Here is a 9,470-nt window from a genome sequence, read left to right as displayed (position 1 = left end):
CACCCCACCCCCCTGCACGCCGTTACCCCACCGCCGCTCGTCCGCCCCACCCCGTGCCCCCTGCCCCTCCTCCCCCGCTCGTCCGTGCCCCCTGCCCCCGGTTACACCACCCCCCGCTCGTCCGCCCCACCCCGTGCCCCCTGCCCCCGGTTACACCACCCCCCGCTCGTCCGCCCCACCCCGTGCCCCCTGCCCCCGGTTACACCACCCCCCGCTCGTCCGCCCCACCCCGTGCCCCCTGCCCCCGGTTACGCCACCCACCGTGGCCGTGTGCGCACGGGTGGGGGGGCCAGGTCCCGAACCTAGGGGCGGGTCCCTGGGCCTGCCCCTCACGCCCCCCTTCACCTCAGGGGGCTGGCCGGCCTCTCCCCTGGGCCTGCCCCGGGCCCGACCCCGCAGGCCTCACTCAGCCTTGCCGCCCCCCGACCCCGCCTCCCGCGCCCGGCTGCGGCCCCGCTCGACACCCCACGCCGCTGAGCGCTCCCCCGGGCCAGGCCGCGGCCGCTCGGCGCCTCAGTCACTCACTCCCCCGCCGAGAGGCGACACGAACAAACACGGCACTGCGCCTGCACGCCGCCCTCGGGGCCCGCCCGCTGCACGCCGGGAATTCGAGTCTCGAGGCTGGGCACTGCCACGGGACGCAAGGGGGAGAAGAACGACACGTCCCAGCATGCACCGGGCTGGCCGGAACCAGGGGCGCCGTTGGCGAAAAGGGTGCTGGGGGGTGTAGTTTTGGGTGGAGATGGAGTTCTCCAGGGCAGGGGGAAGCTGGCCCGTGCGCTCGCTCAGACCGTGTCTCCACGAGCAGCCCGCAGGGGCTTGCGGAGGAGCACAGCGCGGGATGTGGCTGCCCCAGGGCACCACGATCCACACCGGCCAGCGGCTCCCTGTGCGCCCAGGCTCGGGACAGGGACTCAAAGCAGAATCCCAGCCCTGACCTAGGGAGCTGGGGGCCGGGAGGGGCCCAAGGGTGGGGAAATGGGACCTGCCTCGCCCGCTCCTGCAGCCGCACCCCTAGGCAGTCTCTGCAGCAGGGAACGGGTCTAGTGATGTAGGTAAACTAGGGACACCAGATAGCAAGTGTGAAAAATCAGGACACCTTTTTGGGGATGGGGAGTAGTAGTTGCATATGTAAGACAAAGCCCATAATATCGGGATGTCTGGTCACCCTGTGGTAAACCCAGGCAGTGAGGTGTGATGGAACTGCAAACCTGGGCACCCCATGCGCCCCGGGCAGCGGGACACCCACCTCCTGGGAGAGGGGACAGACTGGGAACAGGTGGAAGGCCCTGGTAGGGGTTCATCATGAGGGATCCTGATCCTCAGCTTGTCCATCCTCCCTCGGCCGGGGGCTCCTTCATGCAGCTAGGCTGCAGGGGTTACACAATTCAGGGCTAAACCCTGATGTTTTTTGTAAGACCAACAGAGGACACAAGGGAGAATTCCCAGCTTTCCAGGGGTGGGAGCAACCACTTGCTGGTCAGCGTACACCAGGCTCTGAGGATCTCAGCAAGAAAGTCTCCTAGGAACCCCTCATGGCAGGGTGACCCAGTGGGTGCCCTGTATTTGTTTATGGACAGGGCCCTCTCAGCATGGGAGCAATGTAACTGAGGCTCTCAGCCTTGTTATAAAGCATTTGGAGTCCATCTCGACACCACCCATAACAAAGGGCACCCCAGCATTTCACCAAGCACAATAAAGGGGTCCCAAACTTCTCACCGGTCACAGCCAAGGTCACCCTAGTGTCCCACCAATCACAGCATAGGGTACCCAAACATCCTACCAATTACAGTCAAGGACAGCTCAATGCTCTAAGCTCTTCTTCCATCTTGAGACTGTGGTTTCCTCAGATGCACGTGATTTTCTCCTGTATGCATGTTCTCAAGCACTTCGAACGAAGACACCAACATTTCCCAGCATTGATACTGTTCTTATGCTTTATTTCCATAGCATCATGGGCTGCATGGCCCCATATAGCTAAGTACAAAAGGTCCCTGCCTCTGTGGGCTTACAGTCTACTCTGATATAGCGCGTATCTCTTAATTTTTTTTAAGAAAAATTAAAATTTAATTTTTTAAATTGGGGAAAAGGAGTACTTGTGGCACCTTAGCGACTAACCAATTTATTTGAGCATAAGCTTTCGTGAGCTACAGCATGCATCCGATGAAGTGAGTTGTAGCTCACGAAAGCTTATGCTCAAATAAATTGGTTAGTCTCTAAGGTGCCACAAGTACTCCTTTTCTTAGTGCAAACAAAGATAGGTTGAGGGATATGTGATGGAGAAGACAGGGGCTAGGACAGTAACTAGACTGACACAGCCTCTGACCCCTTTGCTATCCCCGTTGTCTAAATGTGAGAGGCAGAAATGTCTGTCAAACCAACACAAACAAGTCTGCAGTATTGTCAGCCCCAAACATTCCAAAACCATGAGTCAGGCCCCCAAAAGTCATGAAATTGGCTTAGCAGTCATGAGATTTTCACACTAATCAGTGCTGGGTTCTTTTTATTTGCCTCCTGGATTTTGGGGTTTTTATGTGCCATATTTTCCAGCTTTTCTCTGCCATCACAAGGGCTAGCAATTTACTATTTTTTAAAATGAAAGCTGGAGTCTCAAGTAACCACTTGACTCCTGGCGCTGGTGCTAAAAGAAAAAAAAAAACCCCGCTACTGTGAGACCCATGTCAAATCACAAGAGCTGGCAACAGCAAGTCAGATAAGGACAGGGAGGAGTGAGAGCGCACTAGAAAATGATGGTGTTGGAATCAAGGATTAGAAAACATGCCTTCTTGTGATAGATTCAAGGAGCTCAATCTACTTGGCTTAACAAAGAGAAGGTTAAGGGGTGACTTGATCACAGTCGAAATGCCGATATGGGGAACAGATATTTAATAATGGACTCTTCCGTCTAGCAGAGAGAGGTCTAACACAATCCAATGGTGGGAAGTTGAGGGTAGATATATTCAGACTGCAAATAAGGTGTAATTTTAAAATTAACCATCAGAACAACTTGCCAAGTGTTGGGGTGGATTTTCTGTCACTCACACTTTTTATATCAAGATTGGAGGTTCCTGTAGGAATTATTATGGGGCAGTTCTCTGGCCTGTGTTACACAGGACATCAGACTAGATGATCACAATGATCCCTGGTGGTCTAGGAATCTAGGACTCAAAGGGTTACAAACAATGCACCAAAGCAAAGGGAATACAGAAGCAATTTCCCGACAGCCTCACGGGCGTTTTACTTCCAAGGGCTGTTGCTCGCCCAGTGTCTCATTCACCAGGACATCATGATGACTGTCCTTTATGGGCTTCTAATGGGTTTCCATGCTGGGGTGCCCTTGGAAATGTTGGGTAGGAAAGCGATTGAGCTGCGTGTGAAGCCTCCAATGCGCCCACAGCTCCAAGAGAAATGCTCTCGCTTTGCTCATGTTCCCTTAGCTTGATTTCTTGTTCCAGACATTCAGGAGAAGACTGTGCTCATCCAGCTGAGTCATTCTACCAGCTGACATCATGGGGTCACAGCGAGAAATGGGGCTGTTAAAATGGCCCCTTCCTTACTGCCCAGACCTGCTCCAATAAAATCCTCACATCCCACAACCCGTTACCGCTGCTGGATGTGCCCCAGATTTTACAAATGTTTTCAACTTTTCATTGGGACCAATTTTTGTAGCCCTCTGCCTGTAACAACCTCTTCCTTGGTTGCCACTGGCCCAATTCTCCTCTCTCAGCACATCACTCAGGACTAACTCCAATGGAGCTACACTGGCATAAAACCCAGGTGAGAAGAGAATCCAGCCTCAGACGTCCCACTATAAATGGCTTACGTGTGCCAAAACTGCGGAAAAAGGTGTTAGCGAACACATGATAAAATCCTAGATACCATTAAAGGGAGCCTCAGGCTGCTAACTCAGGGGAAAGCAACAAATCGCCTTGTCTTTCAGGATTTTACCTGGTGGGAAGAACACACATTTCTTCCTAGTGAAGACAAGGCCCTAAGAGGGGAGAGAAACTGTAACAGCTACATCTCAGACCCCTCTAGAGAGGCTTTTAAATAGCTCATCACTGGATCATCATCATCAAGCTGAAAGCACAGCTGCTCCTACTAGTCTATTTCAGGAGTGCCTAGAGGCCCTGGTTGAGATCAGGATGCCAGGGTGCTAGGTGCTGTACATACACACAGCAATAGGTGGCCTTGACTAGGAAGAGTTTACAGACAAGACATTAATAGATGGGGAAACAGAAGAAGTGAGAAGACAAATCAGTTGCCCAAAGTGGCAGTGGCAGACCCAGAAAGAGAACTGAGATCTCCTGAGGAAGCCCAACTTTCCCTTCTTCCTTTTCTAGCTGCTCTGTAGGTGCTCTGCTCCCCACAGCTGCAGGGGACATGAATAGTCAGCGCATAAAGGTTAACGTATTGGAGGAACAGCTGCATCTTCTACCCTGAGCAGTAATAGCTCCCCATCTGTGACTCTGTCAAGCCACAGGGTAAATCTGGACTTCCGCCTGCGGGAAAGTCAGCCAGGGAGAACATGGAGGCTTTGTGAGCCCTCCATGCTGCCAGAGTCAACATGGAGGAGATTCCTGGAGGTCTCATGAGTGCATTTCAGGGGGTTGTGGGACAGCATACGTCACACTCACCTTGCTGCTCAGAGCAGCAGTACTGCCGGACCCTGGCAGCTTTCCTCTCAGCTGTAGGATGGGCAGAAATGGGCCCTTGTCTTTTGTTCATGGGACTGTGGACATGGTAATTTTTAATTGCAAAACAGATACACAGCTTGGAAAGGTCCAGGTGCATGTTGGGCTGGGAGAAGATTCTGCAGGAGATGAGAATTTTGAAAGCACAGTATCAACAAGAGAGGACAATATGTTTCGGTAGAGGACCCCCAGCACAAAGCACACAGGATCCTAGGGCAAGGCTGCACCAGTAAGTTCCCTATTGTTGACTGTCCAGAGGCCACAGCTACAGCTCTACATTTCAAAGCCAACAGGCTGAAGCATCCCTAAAGGAATGCCAAATTCTCAAGGGCCCAGCATCATTCCCCATGCCTGATCTCTCTGGGGGCAAGACTGCACCAAAACTAGTTATACCGGTAGTATGATGAGTGGAACTGAAGAGAGAGAATAAGGTTTCAGGCAGGACTCAGATTGGTGAAGGACCTGAGGTACAGCTATAAAAGCCAAGTACCTGGATGCTACTAGCGTTAATATAGCAGAACCTCAGCGGATACTGCTGGCCTCACAGTATATTAAACACTACGACTCTGCCTGCTTAATGCATCACTTATTGCTAGTGAAACCAGACAGCCAACTGGATTAGATTTTTATCCATAAACATTGGTAAACATTGTTTTCACCAGACACACACAAAATGACGAAAAAATATTTTCACTTATTATAATTGAAATGTACATAGCAGCAAAGTTAGAAAAATGCTGCTTGAGAACTGATTAATATAGAGTTTAAGATTTACATTGTATATTTTGACAGGTGATGTTGACAATTTGTGATTTAACAGTTATAAAACTTTAACTTTTTGAATCTCAGCATCTATTGTTAGTAATTATTGCCTGACAGCCCCCGGATAATTTCTCACAACTGTGAAAGTTGAAATAGCTGACAAAAAATTAAAAATGCTTAAAATCCATAAGCTTGCACAGCTGTGAAAAATTAAATTGATAAAAATGGAAAAAATGTTTAAAAATAAACATTGATGTTATCCACTGAAATGATAAAAAATAAAAATCTAATTCTGCCAAGACTTCTTATATGCTCAAGGACAAAGAAGCCGTTTATGTCCATATTTGAGAGGCTCTTCCTGCCAAATTTCAGTAACTGTGGGATTTTTCCTTGCTTCAGGAAGACTCCTTGCCATAAGACACTCCCTCCCACAATACACAGTAGTACCATTCGATTCACTCACCTCTCCCGCTGCATGTCGGCCAGCATGGAAGGACTGATAGTTACGGCTGCTGGTGTCTCAGCCAGGCTGTCTGGATATTAGTGCTTGATTGTTTTCCCTTTTCTGTTCTCTGTGGAGGCTGCTTCCCAACAGGTCCCGTGCACGTCGAAAGGAAAGCACAGCCCTTTTTCTAACAGCAGGTGACACAAACATGGATGGGTGTGTGCGTGTGTATGTATGTGCATGCTTGAGATGGACACATGTGGGCATGCATCTGTTTGTGCATGCGCAGGGTTTTCTGCTGTTCTTAAGCTCTCTGATGGCATAGCCATTCCAAACCAAGCACCTTATCTTCTGGTGCTTCCCCTGGTGGCTTGCTCTTTCTCCCTTTTTGAGGAGAGTGGCTCTGCACACAAGAGTCTTGGTGCCTGGGGTGCTACAATGGCCTCCATCTCGTAGCACCCCATGGTGGCAAGACCCAGTGTTGCAGCACTCTGCCTCACTTTCCCCCTCCTCAGGAGCTTGATGACCAGGGATTTCACAAACTTATTTCAATCATGCCCTTGTTCAGCCTCAGTTGTTAAGACAAACAGCAGCTGTTCAAGGCCAAAGATAAAGTCCTCAGGGTCCAAACTTGACAAGAGACTAGAAATCATAAACAGAGGTGCCTCTTCCCTGCTGATCTTCAACCATGGTCCCACCAAGGCCTTACTAAACATAAGGAGATGTAAATCTGGCCCATCCCTTGAGCTCTTCTTCTGCAAACTCTCACCCCCTCCACTTGGGCTCTGCAGGAGCCTCCCCGCTCTTTGGCTGAGTGCCACCAGCCAGGGTTTTCTTGCCTGAGGCCCCTTTTCCTCCAGCAGGTTCTCACTTCTTCCTCTCCCAAGGGGATCCCTGCTGCTCCTGCTTCTCCTTGTTAATGATAGCTCTGCTTCTTACTGGAAATCCCCATCCCCTCCTCAGCTGCAGCCCCCAACCCTCCTACAGGCCCAAGTACCATTCTGGGCGGGCGCTATGAAAGGTGTCCTCATTGCCCAGCTAGAACGGTGGGGTAAGCAAGCGGCTTAGCAGAGCCCTGAGCTGATGAGATTTCCTTTCCTGTTGGGGTTTCAGGCCCTGAGCAGAAGATGAAAGTCCTCTAGTGACTCGAGCGTTGTATCTGCTGGGCACTGGAAGGAAGGGAGAGCCTGATGCCTTACACAAATTTTGACAGATTCTTGTACATTTCCCTGACGCCTTTTACAGGTCACAGCAGAAACCGTAGGGGCTTGATTTGCTTCTCATTTAGGGCCCAATTCTCCTGCTATAAAGCAGTGATACGCAAACCTCCGTGGTTCAGGAGCCAAATTAGCACTCAGCATTACCCAAAAGACCTTCATTGTTTCATTTACTATAGTACTACATAGTCTTATTTAAATAGTATGACAGGGGAATGATAGGTCCATCAATGGCTATGAGCCAGGATGGGCAGGGACGGTGTTCCTAGCCGCGGTTTGCCAGAGGCTGGGAACGAGAGACGGGGTGGATCACTTGGTGATTACCTGTTCTGTTCATTCCCTCTGGGGCACCTGGCATTGGCTGCTGCCGGAAGACAGGATACTGGGCTGGATGGACCTTTGGTCTGACCCGGTATGGCCGTTCTTATATTCACTGACCAAGTATTATCATTATCAATTACAGTTGGTTAATAATACAATGAAAGCATCCTGATTGGTTAATAACGTCTGTTGGTTAATAATGAAGTAACACAGTGTTTTAACAAAAACAACAAGGAGTCCGGTGGCACCTTAAAGCCTAACAGATTTATTTGAGCATAAGATTTCGTGGGTAAAAACCTCACTTCTTCAGCTGCATGTGTTCATGTCATGTGCCGCAACAGTCACATTGTGGCGCGTGACCCACAGTCTGAGTATCACTGCTATAAAGGCCCCTACCGTTGAGTTTGGTGGCCTTAAGTTGGCACCTTCCCCGGGTATAGATCAGCGTCTGTGGTGTTACGGCTGAGGTTTCATTGCCAGCGCCATCTCTTTGCTAGTTGCAGCCAGAGAAGTGTTACTTGGCTAGGCAGCTCTTTGGGGCAGGGATACGTGGTTTTGGTTTGTGTTTGTACAGTGCCTAGCGCAATGCAGGCTTCTAGGCACAATCACAATGCACATACCTAACAAATAACAATGAGAGGGAGGGCTGAGAATGCAGCATAGTTTCCTCTAAAGACATTGTAATTGTCAACAAACCCTAATTGCTAGCAACTCAGGCAAGTCAATGGTCCAACACAACCTTAAATCTGCCCGCCTGTGTCCTCTGCTCACCTTCTCCCTAGTCTCATAGGTAACTTGCCCATGTGGGGTTATGAAGTGCTGTAATGCGGCCAGTAGTTGTTGGCTGATCTACGCCACACTCCCCATTCCGGCCTCTGTCAGGTGGTGGCAGGGTAGATCTTTGAGGCCCAGTCTGGTCCTGGAAAGGCCCCAATTTGGTCAGTGTCTAGCTGACATTTACTGAACTCATCTTCCTGTAACCCCTGAGGGGTAATGCAGGGCGGCCCCATTGCCCAGCTGGGGAAACTCACACACACATAGAGGGGAGATGACTTTACAACGTGGCCAGGATTAGAACTCATGCCCTTACCAGCCTGATGTTGACCTGTTCCGTCCCCCCATCTCCACCGCTCGGTGCAGCTGTCCACCAGCCTGTCTTCCACCATTGCCAATGGGCCAGCCAGCAGGCAGCCAGCCGTTGTGTCCTTGTGGGGCTGCATTTTGTGGCATAGGAAGGCGTATGTGTTTGTGACTAAACAGCAGACGAGAGACAGATCCAGGGACTGAGATGCTTGGGTGCATTTGTGAGGGATCGGAGGGTGGAGACTCAGAGACCTCTAACATGTTTCCTCTCAGCGAGCCCTCTGGCTCTCCTAAGGAGCCTGCTGATGACACAATGAGCATCAACCAACCAGGCGTGCTGGAGAACACTGATGGGTGCTCCCTTCGCCAGCGCCTTCCCGGGGGAACAAGCAGCTTCCTCCAGCCTTGGGGCGCTAGGTCCTGAATCCTGATATGGCACCAGCCCCACTCAGCTGCCACGACAAGTCTCATGGCCAGCATAAGCTGGGATAACCAGTCCTCCTGTAGGAACCCCCCCCATACCTGAATGAAGGGCTTGTCCACTTGCATTCTCCTTGTTGGGCCCACGTGGTTAGCAAGGGGCAGCTGGCTTTGGGCATTGCAACCCCCTGCCAGCTGAGTATAGGGGCATAGCCTGCCTTGTATATCTATAAGAACCTAATATTCTGCACTGACATGTCAACCTCCCAGAGTCAAGCAGGAGCAATCAATCCATTAAAGCAGCTACTAATTCCCCAGCATACATGGCATCCCAGCCACCCTCCCCAATCCCATTCAAAACCAGTTAAAAAAAGCCACCACGTGTGAAGTGAAAATATGAACATTATTTAATAACTGATCCTCTGTAATAAACAATTTGAAAATATTTTACAAGGAATCACACACACAATATTTTACAAAGTTTTTTGTCTTTTTTTAAAGTTTTCTGACTGTTCTGTACAAAAAAAG

Source organism: Natator depressus, chromosome 7 (assembly GCF_965152275.1).
Source record: "Natator depressus isolate rNatDep1 chromosome 7, rNatDep2.hap1, whole genome shotgun sequence".
Lineage (NCBI taxonomy): Eukaryota > Metazoa > Chordata > Testudines > Cheloniidae > Natator > Natator depressus.
Note: the sequence above shows the minus strand (reverse complement) of the source record.